Below are 18266 nucleotides of genomic sequence, written 5' to 3'. Positions count from 1 at the left end.
GCTACCTCTCTTTCCTTTTGGCTGAAAAGCATCATACGATTGGCTTACGAGACTGCCGGACGGCAGCCTCCTGAACGAATCACAGCTCACTCTACTAGGGCTGTGGCTTCCACATGGGCCTTCAAGAACGAGGCTTCTGTTGATCAGATATGTAAGGCAGCGACCTGGTCTTCTCTGCACACTTTGTCCAAATTCTACAAATTTGATACTTTTGCTTCTTCGGAGGCTATTTTTGGGAGAAAGGTTTTGCAAGCCGTGGTGCCTTCTGTTTAGGTAACCTGATTTGCTCCCTCCCTTCATCCGTGTCCTAAAGCTTTGGTATTGGTTCCCACAAGTAATGGATGACACCGTGGACCGGACACACCAATGTTGGAGAAAAGAGAATTTATGCTTACCTGATAAATTACTTTCTCCAACGGTGTGTCCGGTCCACGGCCCGCCCTGGTTTTTTAATCAGGTTTGAAGAATTTCTTTCTCTATACACTACAGTTACCACGGCACACTATAGTTTCTCCTTTTTTTCTCCTAACCGTCGGTCGAATGACTGGGGGGGCGGAGCCTGGGAGGGACTATATGGACAGCTCTTGCTGTGTGCTCTCCTTGCCTTTCCCTGTGGGGGAGGAGAATATCCCACAAGTAATGGATGACACCGTGGACCGGACACACCGTTGGAGAAAGTAATTTATCAGGTAAGCATAAATTCTGTTTTCTGCTCTGTCTATTCTTTTGCACAAACGTCTGGCAGATTTGCCAGATGTTCAAACCTTTGATCAGGCTCTGGTCAAAATCAGGCCTGTGTTTAAACCTGTTGCTCCTCCTTGGAGCCTTAACATTGTTCTTAAAGTTTTGCAGCAGGCTCCATTTGAGCCAATGCATGTTGTTGATATAAAATTGTTATCTTGGAAGGTTTTGTTTCTCCTTGCTATTTCTTCCACTCACAGAGTTTCGGAGCTTTCGGCTCTACAATGTGATTCCCGTACCTTCTTTTTCACGCAGATAAGAAGGTCCTTCCTATTAAGTGGGGATTTCTCCCTAAGGTAGTGTTGGATCGAAACATTAATCAGGAAATTGTTGTTCCTTCTTTTTGTCCTAATCCTTCTTCTCTAAAGGAACGTCTTTTGCATAACTTGGATGTTGTGCGTGCTCTAAAGTTTTACCTACAAGCTACTAAAGTTTTTCGGCAAACTTCTGCCCTGTTTGTTGTTTTCTCTGGAAAGCATAAGGGTCAGAAGGCCTCTTCTACTACTCTTTCCCTCTGGTTAAGAAGTATGATTAATTTTGCTTAGGAGACTGCTGGACAGCAGCCTCCTGAGAGAATTATGGATCATTCCACTAGAGCTGTCTCATCTTCTTGGGATTTCAAAAATGAAGCTTCTGTGGAACAGATTTGCAAGGTGGCTACATGGTTTTCTGTGCATACTTTTTCCAAATTCTACAAATTTGATACTTTTGCCTCGGCTGAGGCCTGTTTTGGGAGAAAGGTTCTTCAAGCGGTGGTGTCTTCTGCTTAGGTCCTCCTGCCTTTTTCTCCCTCCCTGTTCATTCCGTGTCCTCTAGCTTGGGTATTGGTTCCCACTAGTAATTGCAATGACGTTGTGGGCTCTCCATGTCATAGGAAAGAAAACAAAAAATGTATGCTTACCTGATAAATTTCTTTCTTTCCGGACATGGAGAATCCACGACCCCATCCTCTTTTTAATTATAATTCAGCAGTTTTTTTTGAGTAAACCTCAGGCACCTCTATACCCTTGTGTTTCTTCTTTTTCCATTTTCATTTGGCTGAATGACTGGGGATTATGGGTAAGAGAAGTTGCACTTAACAGCTTTGCTGGGGTGCTCTTTTCCTCCTCCTGCTGGCCAGGAGTTGAATATCCCACTAGTAATTGGAATGACGTTGTGGACTCTCCATGTCTGTAAAGAAAGAAATTTATCAGGTAAGCATAAATTTTGTTTTTAAGGGACATTAAACACTAAATCAAACACTAAATAAATGTTAGACTGATGTATTAAAAGCAAAAATTATCCCAAGGATGATATGCAAGTGTATTTTTTAAAATTATATTAATTTAAACATAAATAATTGTGTTTTGTATCCATAAAATAATGGCTGCCACAATGCTTGATCAGTATATAAAAAAAAAAGAGTTTCTAGGAGCACCATGGATGAGGTAAAACATATAAACTTTATTCTATAACATTTAAGGGTTTCCAAACCCAGAGGGTAAAATAGTTACAGTATCAAACAATGTGAATGGCTTGAACCTCAATTTTGTATCTTCTGATGCAATTAGGTACAGTTATAGAGGAATTAGAAGGCCCACAATTTTCAGAATAAATTAAATTACAGGAAAGGGTGAAAGAATAAATAAAGGTAAATTACAAAGTTGGTTTTACTTATAATTTAACATGTTATAGTACAGTCTTAAGGTAAAATTTATAAAACAAACACATAAAACTATTACATTTATAAATTGAAATTCCCCCAAGAAATTCACTTGCATGTTACTTCCTCAATGATAGGTAATAGCAAGGTTTAGCACATAAAAAAATATTTTTCCCCTCTTTGATTTTAGAGGACTACTAAACACAGTAGATTAGCATAATCTGTACATGCATAAAAAGTAGATTGCTTTCTGACAAATATTGGTTCTATATTCACTCTAACTGCAACATGTGACAGACACCAGCCAATCACAAAATGCATATATACTGTATGTATTTTCTGTGAATTCTTGCACATGCTCAGTAGGAGCTATTACCTCAGAAAGTGTACAAATAAACAGTTTGTCCTCATTTAGATAATAGATGTGAATTAAAAAATTGTTTAAACTTGAGTGAATCATGGCTCTTTAATTCTGTCTTTAGTGTCTCTTTCAATTCCACTACACTACAGGTTTTTAAATAATTGTCACAGCTAACCTAATTTTCTACCACTTGCTGGAAAACCAGAATAACATTTCTTTGTGCTTGATAATGGGCAAAAAAATATTGTTTTTGGGTTTTAATTAGGTTTGTATTTTTCACCCAATAGAATGTCTTCTAATTTCACCCTGACCTCTTTCTTATGTTTGTAGTTTTTCTTTAGATCAAAGAAGTTTATTTATGTTTTGCTTATATTTTTGTTAATTAGTGCTAGATATAACACCCATTGCATCTTAAATGAACCGTAAACAGGGCTCGACAAACCCAGGAGCCAGGGAGTCACTGGCTACTAGAATTCTACCCTTGGCCCTTAACTTTTTGGTTTATTCTCCATAAATCTTATAGAAATACCACTGTCTGGCTCCTAAATATGCTTACTGGCTCCTATATTTTTAACAGATTCTGATATCTAAACTGGAACGCAAGATAATCCTGAAAATCTGACCTGTTAGGGAGGCATGAAGATAGGTTTGAAAACCAGTGCTCTACAGGAAAATTGTGAGAAAAAAACTTTTTGAAAAGAATATCATCATGTTTGGTGCTATTATTTTTTTTTTTTAATAACCATAATTCTTCTTGATTCACTGGGAGGTTCCAATCCGGACTTGTTACTGGAGTAGACAAGGCGAGCCTCTGACATTATGATAGTAGAAATTGCATTGTCTTGCAGTGTCTTATGTAATCCCCACTGCTTGGGCTAATTAGGAGCCCAAATGCATCATGGTTGGTTTTTTGATATCTGCAGTTAGTATTTCCAGTTCTCTGAATTGGAAAACCCTTAAAGTTACAGTCTCAGTGTTTCCATTTTTCCTTAAATCAAAGCTGCTTATTTTGATTTTGAAGCGAACAGGAAATGTACGTCTATGTACAAAAGAACCATAGGGAATGATTGTTTAATGGCTGACAAGCAGAATTGCCACTGCTTAAAGAGACAGTAAAGTTAAGCTTCCATAATTCAGATAGAGCATGACATTCAACGTTCCAATCTATTTTGCTTTGTTCATTTGGTATCCTTTGTTGAAAAACAAAGCCTTGACAGGCTTAGTAGTAGCAATGCACTATTGGGAGCTAGCTGCTGATTGGTGACTGCACTTATAAGCCCCTTATTGGCTCACCTGATGTGCAAAGCAAGCTCCCAGTAGTGCATTGCTGCTCCTTCAGCAAAGAATACAAAGAACCTATTTTAAAATAGATGTAAATTGGAAAGTTGTTTGAAGTTGCATGCGCTATCCAAATCATGAAACAGGAATTTTGGGTTTCATGTCCCTTTAATTGGAAATCGGTTACATCTCTTACATGTATAAAAACAAAAATAATTCTCAGTATAGATACATCTTTTTTTTTTTTACAAACTATTATAACTCATTTAAAAAATGTTTTCTTTTAGATGCAACAACGGTGGTGGTGGTGGTGGTTTGAATACTTAGGGCCCCTTTAATTAAAATGCTTTTTTAAGAATGGTACTTTTCCTCACGTTCCTGTAGGGTTCAAGTAACTGTTGGCTTCTGTAGTTAGGATAATTGTTCCAGTGCTTTTTGTTCATCAGTTATCACACACGGGAAATCTGTGTGCCATCTCAATGCCCTTACTTTTGCAGATGTCCGGAACATAATATTACATTAGCATTGTCTGAGAAGCTGTATCCATTTTGATAAACGCGCATTTCACAACTTCCATCTCAAAATGAGAAGGATTTTTCCTGATGGTCATTTTTGGTATTTAAAGGAAAGTAAATTCAAGATTAAACTTTCATGAATTAGGAAGGACATGCAGCTTTAAACAACTTTCCAATTTACTTCTGTTTTCTAATTTGCTTCATTCTCTCGCTATAGTTTGTTGAAAGGCATACCTAGGTAAGCTCAGAGTCAGGAGCAGCGATGCAATACTGTGACCTAGCTGCTGATTGGTCGCTGCCTATATATGCCTCTTGTCATTGGTTACCAGATGTGTTCGGCTAGTTTCCAAAAGTGCATTGCTGCTCCTTCCATAAAGGATGCTAAGAGAATGAAGCAAATGAAATAATAGAAGTAAATTGGAAAGTTGTTTACGTGAAAGAAAATATTTGAGTTTCATGTCCCTTTAAGGTTCTGTCATGTCTGAACGTGTCTTTATTAGGCCCAGCTCTTTAGAATTGGAATGCTGATTGTTCTGAGCTTAAAAGGTTGTCACAAAAAGAAAATTAATACTCTGCATTATTGTTTGCTAATCTAGCAGTTTCTGCAACATGTTAGTTTGTGGTTTTATTGCACGTGCCATTCGTTTTTTGCTCTTATTCAACACTTTTCAGTTCTGATGGGTCATAAAATTAAGAAATAAAAATGGATTATAAACATAATTCTTCTATCTACAAGATCACAGTGCCGAGAAAAAAGGCTTTATATTCACTTTCTTACCTCTCCAGATGGCAATAAGCCCAAATACGCCCTACGTGGATAATGCATTGTTTTGTAAATACGTTTGCTGTGGTAATCAATAGTACATTTAAACCAGGTTATGACTGATTTATTTTTAATCACTGTCTGTTTGTCTTTCACTCATAGAGATATAGTCTTAATATCCTTTTATTAAACTTATATACCATACATGTCCTGGTCCTCGAAATACAGGCGTACCTCGTTTTATTGCGCTTCACTTTATTGCGCTTCACAGATATTGTGTTTTTCACAAATTGAAGGTTTGTGGCAACTCTACATCAAGCAAGTTATATACAGTATGTGTGTGTAGGTATATATATGTATATGTATATATATATATATATATATATATATATATATATATATATATATATATGTGTGTGTGTGTATATATATCAGAATAAAAACTTGCACACTCTGGTCTTTTTCAAATTCAAGTCCTGTCAAATTTGGAAGATACATTGTTTTTATGACATAGGTACCCACTAAGAAAGGATTTTTGGAAATTACGTCCCTAAGGGGGTGAAAAAGTGGGTGAATTTTTTATGAGGATACCTATATCTAAAAAATGTCTAACATCTTTGGTGATGTAGCTTTATCTAACTGTCCAGTCTTGTTGCCACTCTCCCCTTAACTGTGCCTCCAATAGGTAGTCTGTGTTTCTCAGGGGGTAGAGAATTCTTTTTTGTATGTTCTCGCCCAGTTGCTGGAAGTACGATCCCCACTTTTTCATGAAGTGTGGTTTCCTTCCTTGCATGTCTCTTAGGGTGTCTACTTGTTCACGTGTCATTTGTTTCTGAATGTTGAGTTTCAATTGTGTAAACGTGGGTGTCCTGCTATTTAATCAGTTTTGAAAAATCATGTTTCTAGCTTGAAGAACTACATTATACACAAATGACTTGATCTGTCTGGGGATCTTTTTAGAGGGGGACAGAAACACTATCATTCGAGGAGAGCACTCCATCTCCAGATGTAATATGGAGTTTAACCAGTGCGTCATCATGCCCCAAAATTTGTATAGTTTTTGGCATTTCCAGATCATGTGTGATATATTAGCTTCATGTTTGGAGCATCTCAGGCAGCTTCCGGTTGCCTGGGGGACCCATTTTTTATATATCTTTGGTGTGTTGTAAGCTCTTTCTAGGAGTTTAGTATGTGATTCTCTTGTGGTGGCTGCAAGGGTGGCTGCTTGCATCTTTTGAATACTGTGTTTGACTATTTATTTTGAGATTTCTTCTCCTAGCAATTCAATCAACCCTCACTGATGTGTGTCGGAGTATCTGCATAAGTGCTGTCAATGAGTGCTTGGTGAAATGGTGGTGGAACCTTGAGCAGTCATGGTTAGTAGTTTGTTAACTCTGTGATTTGGCTCTGTGAGTTCTATGTTGCGTAGTAGGCTATTAACGTAGTGTTTCATCTGAAAATAAGCAAAATGGTGAACATGTGGGAGTTGGAATTGCATGTGCATGTCTGTAAATGTTTTAACTCTGGGTTCCAGTTTCTCCAAAGCTTGTGATATTGAAGTTAATCCCTTCCCTTTCCATACCTGGAAAACGTTTGTGTCAATGCCTGCTGGAAACTCACGATTCCCTTGTAAGGGGAGGAATTTTGTGATCTGTTAATTGAATTTTAATTTCTTACAGGTTTTTCTCCAAGCTAATAATGGCTGTTGCATTAAGGGAACTGTGTTAATAAGTTTGTTTAGTTGATTGTGCGTCATGTGTGGTATTGCCTTGAGTGACCACGGTTTAATTATTTGTTCTTTTAGGTTAGGTATGGTAAAATGATTTTGATCCGTTAACCCAGGAGTATCAAACTCAATGTATCTGGAGGCCACTGGCCAAGTGTTCTTCGTCCATGGGGGCTGCTTGATCTGAGTAAGTGCTAGATATACTAGGAACTGGAAATTACATTTACCCAAGTAGTAGTGCATGGTGGGAGTTGCAGCCACAACAGACATACACAATTGTCTACATTTATCTTGTGAGTCCAAACTGAAGTGATTGTTCTGGAACTGTATAACAATGTTAAAAGTGACATTTATCCAAGCAGTGCATGGTGGGAGTCTACACTGGACGCTTGTATTTTTATTTATCGTGTAAGTGCCTATATAGAACATCCACTTGATACACTTCTTAGAACCCTTAAAAAAAATTGACTGTCCAAATTAATGGTTTATCTATTAAACAAGGAAGGGCCATATGAAACTATCTTGGGGGCTGCAAATGGCCCCAGGGCCTGTACTTTGAGACCACTACATTAATCAGTTGAGGACATATTTCACTTGGGCTGCCCAGCTATAGTATTCCAGGTTCGGCACCGTTATGCCCCCCGAGTCAACTGAGGCTGTCATTCTGCGTGAGTGAATTTTGTGTTTTTCCATATGAAGGAGAACAATTATTTGTTAAAGAGTTTAAGGTCTGATTTGTGAATAATTTCTGGTATTATCTGAAATAGGTACCGTATTTTAGGGAACAGAATCATTTTAGTGAGTCCTACTCTTCCCGAGATAGATAGGGGGAGCTTTATCCATCTAGTCATTAAGTCTTGCATGTCTTTGATTGATTATAGGTTTGCAATTTAGCTGGTACCATTCTTTAGGGTTGTCAGAAAGTTTAATCCCTAGGTAGGTGAAAGAATGCTTTATTTTAAAATTGTAAGGCAATGTAGGGGAGGGTGTTTGTGAATGGAGCCATATTAATTCCGATTTATCAGTATTAGTTTTATAGCCTGATATACTTCCAAATTGTTCAATAGTGTGCATGATTTTGGGTAGGTTTGACTTTGGGTTTTGGATATATATCATTTCTCTTGTTAACTGTAGTCAGTCCACGGGTCATCCATTACTTATGGGATTATATCTCTTCCCCAACAGGAAGTTGCAAGAGGATCACCCAAGCAGATCTGCTATATAGCTCCTCCCCTCACATGTCATATCCAGTCATTCTCTTGCAAGCTAACTAAAGACAGGTTGTTGTGAGAGGTCTGTGGTGTTTTTAAACTTAGTTTATTTCTTCAATCAAAAGTTTGTTATTTTAAATGGCACCGGAGTGTGCTGTTTGTTTCTCAGGCAGCATTAGAAGAAGAATCTGCCTGCGTTTTCTATGATCTTAGCAGACGTAACTAAGATCCACTGACTGTTCTCGCACATTCTGAGGAGTGAGGTAACTTCAGAAAAGGGGAATAGCATGCAGGGCCCCTCTGCAAACGAGGTATGTGCAGTAAATTATTTTTCTAAGCAATGGAATTGACTGAGAAATTACTGCTGATACCAATGTAATGTAAGTACAGCCTTAAATGCAGTGGTAGCGACTGGTATTAGGCTGAGGAGTGTGTGTACACTGAAGTATTTTTCTAGGGAATGGAATTTGACTCAGAAAATACTGTTAATACTGAAGTAATGTGTGAGCCTTAACTGCAGTAAAAGCGACTGGTAGCAGGCTTATTAATAACACTTCATAACTTTTAAAATGTATGTTCAAAACGTTTACTGGCATGTTAATCGTTTTTTGTGAGGTACTTGGTGATAAAACTTATTGGGGCATGATTTTTACCACATGGCTAACTTTTGTTTCTGCATAGAAACAGTTAACTGAGCTTCCCCACTGTGTAATATGAGTGGGAGGGGCCTATTTTAGCGCTTTTTTGAGCAGTAAAAATTCAGTCACAATCTTCCTACTTCATCCTCCATGATCCAGGACGTCTCTAGAGAGCTCAGGGGTCTTCAAAATTCATTTTGAGGGAGGTAATCAGTCACAGCAGACCTGTGACAGTGTGTTTGACTGTGATAAAAACGTTAATTATTAAATTGTTATCCGTTTTTGGGTATTAAGGGGTTAATCATCCATTTGCTGGTGGGTGCAATCCTTTGCTAACTTAATACATTTACTGTGAAAATTTGGTTGCTATAACTAATTTGGTTCATTGTTATTTCAACTGTGACAGCTTTTTGTGCTTCTTAAAGGCACAGTAGCGTTTTTTATATTGCTTGTAAATTTATTTGAAAAGTATTTTCCAAGCTTGCTAGTCTCATTGCTAGTCTGTTTAAACATGTCTGACACAGATTAATCTGTTTGTTCACTATGTATGAAGGCCAATGTGGAGCCCCATAGAAAATTGTGTACTAAGTGCATTGATGTAACTTTGAATAAAAGTCAGTCTTTACATGCAAAGAAATTATCACCAGACAACGAGGGGGAAGTTATGCCGACTAACTCTCCTCACGTGTCAGTACCTTCGCCTCCCGCTCAGGAGGTGCGTGATTTTGAGGCGCCAAGTACATCAGGGAGGCCCTTACAAATCACTTTGCAAGACATGGCTACTGTTATGACAGAAGTATTATCTAAATTGCCAGAATTAAGAGGCAAGCGTGATAGCTCTGGGTTAAGGACAGAGCGCGCTGATGATGTGAGAGCCATGTCCGATACTGCGTCACAATTTGCAGAACATGAAGACGAGAGCTTCATTCTGTGGGTGACGGATCTGATCCAGGGAGACTGGATTCAGAGATTTCTAATTTTAAATTTAAGCTTGAGAACCTCCACATATTGCTAGGGGAGGTATTAGCGGCTCTGAATGATTTTAACACGGTTGCAATTCCAGAAAAATTATGTAGGTTGGATAGATACTATGCGGTACCGGTGTGTACTGACGTGTTTCCTATACCTAAAAGGCTTACAGAGATTATTAGCAAGGAGTGGGATAGACCCGGTGTGCCTTTTTCCCCTCCTCCCATATTTATGAAAATGTTTCCTATAGACCCCACCACACGAGACTTATGGCAGACGGTCCCTAAGGTAGAGGGAGCGGTTTCCACTTTAGCTAAGCGTACCACTATCCCGGTGGAGGATAGTTGTGCTTTTTCAGATCCAATGGATAAAAAGTTAGAAGGTTACCTTAAGAAAATGTTTGTTCAACAAAGTTTTATCTTACAGCCCCTTGCATGCATTGCGCCTGTCACTGCTGCGGCGGCATTCTGGTTTGAATCTCTGGAAGAGGCCATTCGCACAGCTCCATTGGATGAAATTATGAACAAGCTTAAATCCTGGTCAGCTGACGTGACTTCTAAATCTAAATTGCTTAATATTCCTTTCAAAGGGCAGACCTTATTCGGGCCCGGCTTGAAAGAAATTATCGCTGACATTACGGGAGGTAAGGGCCATGCTCTACCTCAGGACAGGGCCAAATCAAAGGCCAAACAGTCTAATTTTCGTGCCTTTCGTAACCTCAAGGCAGGAGCAGCATCAACTTCCTCCGCTCCGAAACAGGAAGGAGCTGTTGCTCGTTACAGACAGGGCTGGAAAACTAACCAGTCCTGGAACAAGGGCAAGCAGGCCAGAAAAGCTGCTGCTGCCCCTAAGACAGCATGAAGAGAGGGCCCCCTATCCGGAAACGGATCTAGTGGGGGGCAGACTATCTCTCTTCGCCCAGGCTTGGGCAAGAGATGTCCAGGATCCCTGGGCGTTGGAGATCATATCTCAGGGATATCTTCTGGACTTCAAAGCTTCTCCTCCACAAGGGAGATTTCATCTTTCAAGGTTATCAGCAAACCAAATAAAGAAAGAGGCGTTTCTACGCTGTGTACAAGACCTCTTACTAATGGGGGTAATCCACCCAGTTCCGCGAACGGAACACGGGCAGGGATTCTATTCAAATCTGTTTGTGGTTCCCAAGAAAGAGGGAACCTTCAGACCAATCTTGGACTTAAAGATCCTAAACAAATTCCTAAGAGTTCCATCATTCAAAATGGAAACTATTCGAACCATCCTACCCATGATCCAAGAGGGTCAGTACATGACCACTGTGGACTTAAAGGATGCCTACCTTCACATACCGATTCACAATGATCATTATCGGTACCTAAGATTTGCCTTCCTAGACAGGCATTACCAGTTTGCAGCTCTTCCCTTGGGGTTAGCTACGGCTCCAAGAATCTTTACAAAGGTTCTGGGCTCACTTCTGGCGGTACTAAGACCGCGAGGCATAGCGGTGGCTCCGTACCTAGACGACATCCTGATACAAGCGTCAAGTTTTCAAACTGCCAAGTCTCATACAGAGATAGTTCTGGCATTTCTGAGATCGCATGGGTGGAAGGTGAACGTGGAAAAGAGTTCTCTAATACCACTCACAAGGGTTCCCTTCCTAGGGACTCTTATAGATTCTGTAGAGATGAAAATTTACCTGACGGAGGCCAGGTTATCAAAACTTCTAAATGCTTGCCGTGCCCTTCATTCCATTCCACACCAGTCAGTAGCTCAGTGCATGGAAGTAATCGGCTTAATGGTAGCGGCAATGGACATAGTACCATTTGCGCGACTGCATCTCAGACCGCTGCAATTGTGCATGCTAAGTCAGTGGAATGGGGATTATTCAGATTTGTCCCCTCTACTAAATCTGGACCAAGAGACCAGAGATTCTCTTCTATGGTGGCTTTCTCCGCCCCACCAGTCCAAGGGGATGACCTTTCGCAGGCCAGATTGGACGATTGTAACAACAGACGCCAGCCTTCTAGGTTGGGGCGCAGTCTGGAATTCCCTGAAGGCTCAGGGATCATGGACTCAGGAGGAGAAACTCCTCCCAATAAATATTCTGGAGTTAAGAGCAATATTCAATGCTCTTCTATCTTGGCCTCAGTTAGCAACTCTGAGGTTCATCAGATTTCAGTCGGACAACATCAGGACTGTGGCTTACATCAATCATCAAGGGGGAACCAGGAGTTCCCTAGCGATGTTGGAAGTCTCAAAGATAATTCGCTGGGCAGAGTCTCACTCTTGCCACCTGTCAGCAATCTACATCCCAGGCGTGGAGAACTGGGAGGCGGATTTTCTAAGTCGCCAGACTTTTCATCCGGGGGAGTGGGAACTTCATCCGGAGGTCTTCGCTCAACTGATTCATCGTTGGGGTGAACCAGATCTGGATCTCATGGCGTCTCGCCAGAACGCCAAGCTTCCTCATTACGGATCCAGGTCCAGGGACCCGGGAGCGGCGCTGATAGATGCTCTAGCAGCCCCTTGGGTTTTCAAGATGGCTTATGTATTTCCACCGTTTCCGCTGCGGCCTCGACTGATTGCCAAGATCAAACAGGAGAGAGCATCAGTGATTCTGATAGCGCCTCTGAGGCAGGACCTTCTAATTCAGGGTCCTTTCAACCATCCAAATCTAATTTCTCTGAGGCTGACTGCATGATTGAACACTTGATTCTATCAAAGCGTGGCTTCTCGGAGTCAGTTATTGATACCCTAATACAGGCTAGGAAACCTGTTACCAGAAGAATTTACCATAAGATATGGCGTAAATATTTGTATTGGTGCGAATCCAAGAGTTACTCATGGAGTAAGGTTAGGATTCCTAGGATATTGTCTTTTCTACAAGAGGGTTTAGAAAAGGGCTTATCCGCTAGTTCGTTAAAAGGACAGATTTCTGCTCTGTCTATTCTTCTACACAAGCGTCTGGCAGAAATTCCAGACGTTCAGGCTTTTTGTCAGGCTTTGGCTAGGATTAAGCCTGTGTTTAAGACTGTTGCTCCGCCGTGGAGCTTAAACTTAGTTCTTAATGTCCTGCAAGGCGTTCCATTTGAACCCCTTCATTCCATTGATATTAAGCTGTTATCTTGGAAAGTTCTGTTTTTGATGGCTATTTCCTCGGCTCGAAGAGTTTCTGAGTTATCTGCCTTACATTGTGATTCTCCTTATCTGATTTTTCATTCAGACAAGGTAGTTCTGCGTACTAAACCTGGGTTCTTACCTAAGGTAGTTTCTAACAGGAATATCAATCAAGAGATTGTTGTTCCATCATTGTGTCCTAACCCTTCTTCAAAGAAGGAACGACTTTTGCATAATCTGGACGTAGTCCGTGCCCTGAAGTTCTATTTGCAGGCAACTAAAGATTTTCATCAAACTTCTTCCCTGTTTGTCGTTTACTCTGGACAGAGGAGAGGTCAAAAGGCTTCGGCTACCTCTCTCTCTTTTTTTTCGTAGCATAATACGTTTAGCCTATGAGACTGCTGGACAGCAGCCTCCTGAAAGAATTACAGCTCATTCTACTAGAGCTGTGGCTTCCACCTGGGCCTTTAAAAATGAGGCTTCTGTTGAACAGATTTTCAAGGCTGCGACTTGGTCTTCACTTCACACTTTTTCAAAGTTTTACAAATTTGACACTTTTGCTTCTTCTGAGGCTATTTTTGGGAGAAAGGTACTTCAGGCAGTGGTTCCCTCCGTTTAAAGTTCCTGCCTTGTCCCTCCCTTCATCCGTGTACTTTAGCTTTGGTATTAGTATCCCATAAGTAATGGATGACCCGTGGACTGACTACACTTAACAAGAGAAAACATAATTTATGCTTACCTGATAAATTTATTTCTCTTGTAGTGTAGTCAGTCCACGGCCCGCCCTGTCTTTTAAGGCAGTTCAAAATTTTTTAATTTATCTCCAGTCACCACTGCACCCTATGGTTTCTCCTTTCTCGTCTTGTTTCGGTCGAATGACTGGATATGACATGTGAGGGGAGGAGCTATATAGCAGATCTGCTTGGGTGATCCTCTTGCAAGTTCCTGTTGGGGAAGAGATATAATCCCATAAGTAATGGATGACCCGTGGACTGACTACACTACAAGAGAAATAAATTTATCAGGTAAGCATAAATTATGTTATCGTCCGCGAACAAAGATAGGTGGCACTGTACCTTGTCCATTTTAAGGCTTTCCGTGTCAATACGAATCCCTATGGCTAAGGGCCCTATAGAAAAATCAAATAGTAATGGAGATAGTGGACAGCCCTGTCGTGTACCCCTTCTGAGTGGGAATGATTGGTAGGATTCTCCATTAATTATGATTTATGCTTGTGGATTTGAATAGAGAGCTTTGACAGTCTGTGTGCGAAAAGGCCTTTTATGCCAAACCTGTCTAGAGTATGAAAGCGGTGGTCCCAAATGACCCTGTCAAAAGCCTTTTCAGCATCGACTAGCAGAGCACATGTGTCTGGTATTCTTTTTTCTGTCCGGTTGTCTTGGCTATTCCAATAGTTAGTTAATATAAGTTGAATTTTTCTAATATTGGTCACCGAGGACCTGTCCCTTGAAAAACCCCATCTGATCATCATGGATCAAGGAAGGTAGTTCTTTGGGCAGCCTGTTTGCTAGAATTTTAGTTAATAGCTTATAATATGTGTTCATAAGCAAGTAGGACTCTGTGAAATATTGGGAGATATTAACTGTACCTGTCATTATCTTATTGTATAAGTTTGTGAGGGTGGGTGCAATTTCTTTCTGTAATATCTTGTAAAATTCTCCTGGGATGCCATCAGGACCCGGGGCTTTTTCTAGTGGAAGTTCTTTCAGTGCTTTTATTGTTTCCTGGATCAAAATGGGTGCATTTAAAGTCTGTAAGTTATTCTCAGTGATTTTAGGATGATTTAATGTGTGCCAAAAAGTGGTTAGTTGAGAGATATCTACTGTCTGGTCTTGGTATAGTGCTGTGTAGTATTCTTTGAATGTGTTTTGAATTGCCCTGGTAGAGCTGTGTACTGTATTGTTATTTTTGTTGGCTGCTATACTTTTGTTTGGTTTTGTGAGTTTAGTGATTCTGGCTAGTAGTTTGCCTGTTTTGTTTCTGTGACTGTAGTATTTGGCTTGCAAAGCTGTCATAGTCCTTATAGATTCTTGCTGTAGCGCCATATCTCATTGTGCTTTTGTTTCTTTGTATTTCTGTCTAGTCAAGTTTTTAGGATTTCTCAGGAATTTATCACCTGTCTCAATAGAGTTTCTTCTGTAGTCTTCTTTTTTTTTTTTATACATTCCTGTCAAGTAGGAGGTATTTACCCCTCTTAGCACTGCTTTGCCTGCCTCCCAGTGTAGCCAAGCATTTTCTCTATGTTGTTGGTTTATAGAGTTGTATACCTCCCATTCCCCTTTAAAGTGTCGTTTGAGGTTTTGGTCACAATATAAGCATGTCGGAAAGGACCACTTACGGGGTTTCCCCTCTCTTGTTTTATTGTGTGGTTTGAGTGAGATTGGTGCATGGTCGGAGATAGTGGTAACGTCAATGTCTGTTTCTATAACTTTAGGTCCCAGGGCATGTGAGGTCAGGAAGAGATCAATTCTTGACATGGTGTATTTAGCTGATGTGATGCATGTATACTCTTTTGATTCTGGGTGTCTGTCCCTCCATATGTCTGTAACTGCTAGTGTGCGGGTGAATTTTTTGAGAATGAGCGAGTCTCTTTTAGCATTTGTGGGAGGTCTAATTATAGCCGTGTGTGCAGTGGGGTTACGATATCTGTTAGCTGGCGTTTGTGGTGCAATATTAAAATCCCCTCACAGGATGATTGGTGCGTCCACAAAATTTAATAGAATTGTGCTAAGTGATGTCTGTGTTTAAATTAATAACCACAATGTCTAGAATTCCTTCTTATGTGTATGGGGGCCATAGACCCCCCCAATGATAAGGATCTGTTTGTCCCATGTCAGTTTCAAAAAAAGGTATCTACCTTCTGGGTCTGCAATGGTCTTTTCTATTGTACAATCTAGGTTTCTCCTCATAAGGATTGCTACTCCCCTAGCTCTACGCTCTTCGTATGTTGTGTAATACACTTGTCCCACCCACTTCTGTTGTAACTTTTTGTGTTCTACAGAATTCAAATATGTTTCTTCTAAAATTGCAATATCTACATGATGTTTTTTCAGATATTGAAGGATAGTTGTTCTCTTAATGGGGGACGTGATGCCCCCCACAGTCCAAGATATTAATTTCCTTTTCAGTGGTTATTCTAGATTTCTAAGTTTACAAGCTTTGGTATGTGGCCTAGGGGCTCTTCTGGTGAAATATGCTTATCTGTGGTAGATCGTACTGGTACTTACGTTCTGACACCCCGAGAGGAGAGTCTCACCCTCCAATACAGCTCTATATAAGTGCAAACAGTTTATCTAGGTTAGCAGAAAGGAAGGCACTTCTGATAAGCCAAAAAAAAGAAAAAAACAATACCAGAAAATTCTATCAATAATATGGTTTAAACTCGTTTGAAACAGGACAAAAGATAACAGAATAACAATCCAACAAACAGTAAACAGCAAATCAAATAGTTTACAGTTTTCCCTCAACAGCCCCCCCCCCCCCCTATTGTAATGGATATTTGTTCAATGGGTCCAGTCCCATTGGGGAGTAGGTGACCCTTCATAGCTGGTTTTAAACTTTGTTAGGACCTAAATAGTCCCTCCGCAGCTTTTGTCCACTTTACTCCGGGATTCATTTCAGGTTCCCTGTTCTTCTTCTTGGTCTTCATCCAGTGGTTGGTCTTCTTTTTGCTTATGTCTGTCCAAAAAAATTTGCAAGTGTCTTGGTGTTTTAAAAAACTTTGGACCTGTTGGTGTTTGAAGTCGTAGGCGAGCGGAATACAGTAGGGCTACTGATTCTCTTTGATCCATTAATGCTTTGCAGTAAGGGGAGAATTCCCTGCGTTTCTTAGCCACCTCCGCCGAATAGTCCTTGTCACGGATACCAGGCTGCAAGGGTTAAACCCCTGTTGTTTCTCAGTGGTTTTGGGCTCCTCAGAGCAACCACAATCCCTGGAAGCTTTGGTTTGTTTGTCTTGTGAAAAGCTGGTGTATGACCAGGAAAACCCTCCTAGGCTGGCCGGGCCCTTGGAACTCCCGGTCGGCCGCCTCACCATGGACACCCGCCTAACCCCTCTCAGGCTGTCCGGGCTCCTGGAACTACTGGTCGGCCACAGGACAGCAGGGCACCTGCTAACTTTACCCCCAGTCGCTCCAGCAACCATGTGCCCCAGAGCTCCGCTCTTTTGGGGATTAGTAGCCCTTAGGGAGGACAAGAGGTGGGGGAATTACCGGAGGGGAGCTGCTTTGGGAACCGGGGGTTTTGGACACCCCTACCCCCATAACTTCAACGGGCTGTATCTCCGGTCCCCAGTAACGAATCACACCGCATTGGGACTGCGGTATCTGGGGACTGAGAGCTTTCAAATGAAACCCCAAAACCGTCACCACTGTGTCCTGGGATTCTGTGGGACTATGGTTGCTATGGAGGGGCGGGAATGGCGGGAAAAGTGTGGCATTGTCTCCCTGTTTTATCAAGATGTGTGTGTGCATAAAAGATGTGTGTTTGTCCCAATAAAGGCAGTTCTTTTTTTCACCTGAATGCTAGTCTGTCTAGTCATTTAGGTGGGCTCCTGCTAGAATCACTTTCCTGGGCTACATAGCAGCTTGTTCCAGGCAGAGGAAGGACCCGTTTGGCGGAGCTACCCAGCCGGGGTAGCCTGGGATCCGTCACAGTCCTGAAACATGTAGATTCTGTTTTCTTCATAGGTAATCACTGGCGTTTGCCTGTATGCTCTCAGCAGTAACATTTTATCTTTGAAGTTTAGGTATTGAAAAGGTTTGAAAGTGTGGTTTCCGCAAAATCTAATAATGCTGTAGAGGAAAGAGATTCAGGCAGTTCCACTATGCGAATGTTGTTCCTCCTTGATCTGTTCAGTAAATCATCTAGCTTTAGTTGCAGCAACTTATTTTGTTTTTGGAGGCTAGTGATGGAATTAGTGGTTCCTCTCTGTCTGTCTTCTCCTTCGGCCACTTTTTGTTCCTCTGCCCCTAGTCTCGCTGAGAAAGATTTGACATCTGCAGATAGTGTATGTAGGTCTGTCTGGAGTTGTTCGATCTTAGGTAAAAATAGTGCTGACTGCTGTGTTACTATAGGATGGGTGTCTTGCATTGCTACTTCTGTCGTTTCCACCTGTGCAGTATGTACAGCTTGTAACTCCGCTTGGTGCTTATGGCATTTATCTGCTCCTTTTTGTTTCCCAGACATTCTGTCAGTGTGTTTATTGTAAAGGGAATAGTACTTTTGCATGCAGGCTAGGCAGAATTACCTAAATAAAAGTGTATCTAGATAAATAATAGTAATAATCCTACGACACCCCAGCCTGAAG

At 40.9% G+C, this 18266-nt stretch overlaps 1 protein-coding gene across 3 annotated transcripts in view; it reads left to right on the top strand.

Moving 5' to 3' along the window:
* MRPL1 (mitochondrial ribosomal protein L1) overlaps positions 1 to 18266 on the top strand; it is a 156077-nt gene that overhangs the window by 101281 nt on the left and 36530 nt on the right. The window contains exon 8 of one of the 3 annotated variants that reach the window (XR_008400696.1): positions 3322 to 3420. The exons of the other annotated variants lie outside the window; for them this stretch is intronic. The gene's annotated coding sequence lies outside the window, so the exon portion shown is untranslated. The remainder of the gene's footprint in view (positions 1 to 3321; positions 3421 to 18266) is intronic. 3 annotated transcript variants of the gene reach the window in all.

This window comes from Bombina bombina, chromosome 2 (assembly GCF_027579735.1).
Source record: "Bombina bombina isolate aBomBom1 chromosome 2, aBomBom1.pri, whole genome shotgun sequence".
Classification (NCBI taxonomy): domain Eukaryota; kingdom Metazoa; phylum Chordata; class Amphibia; order Anura; family Bombinatoridae; genus Bombina; species Bombina bombina.
This window is presented reverse-complemented; position numbering and strand designations above follow the sequence as displayed.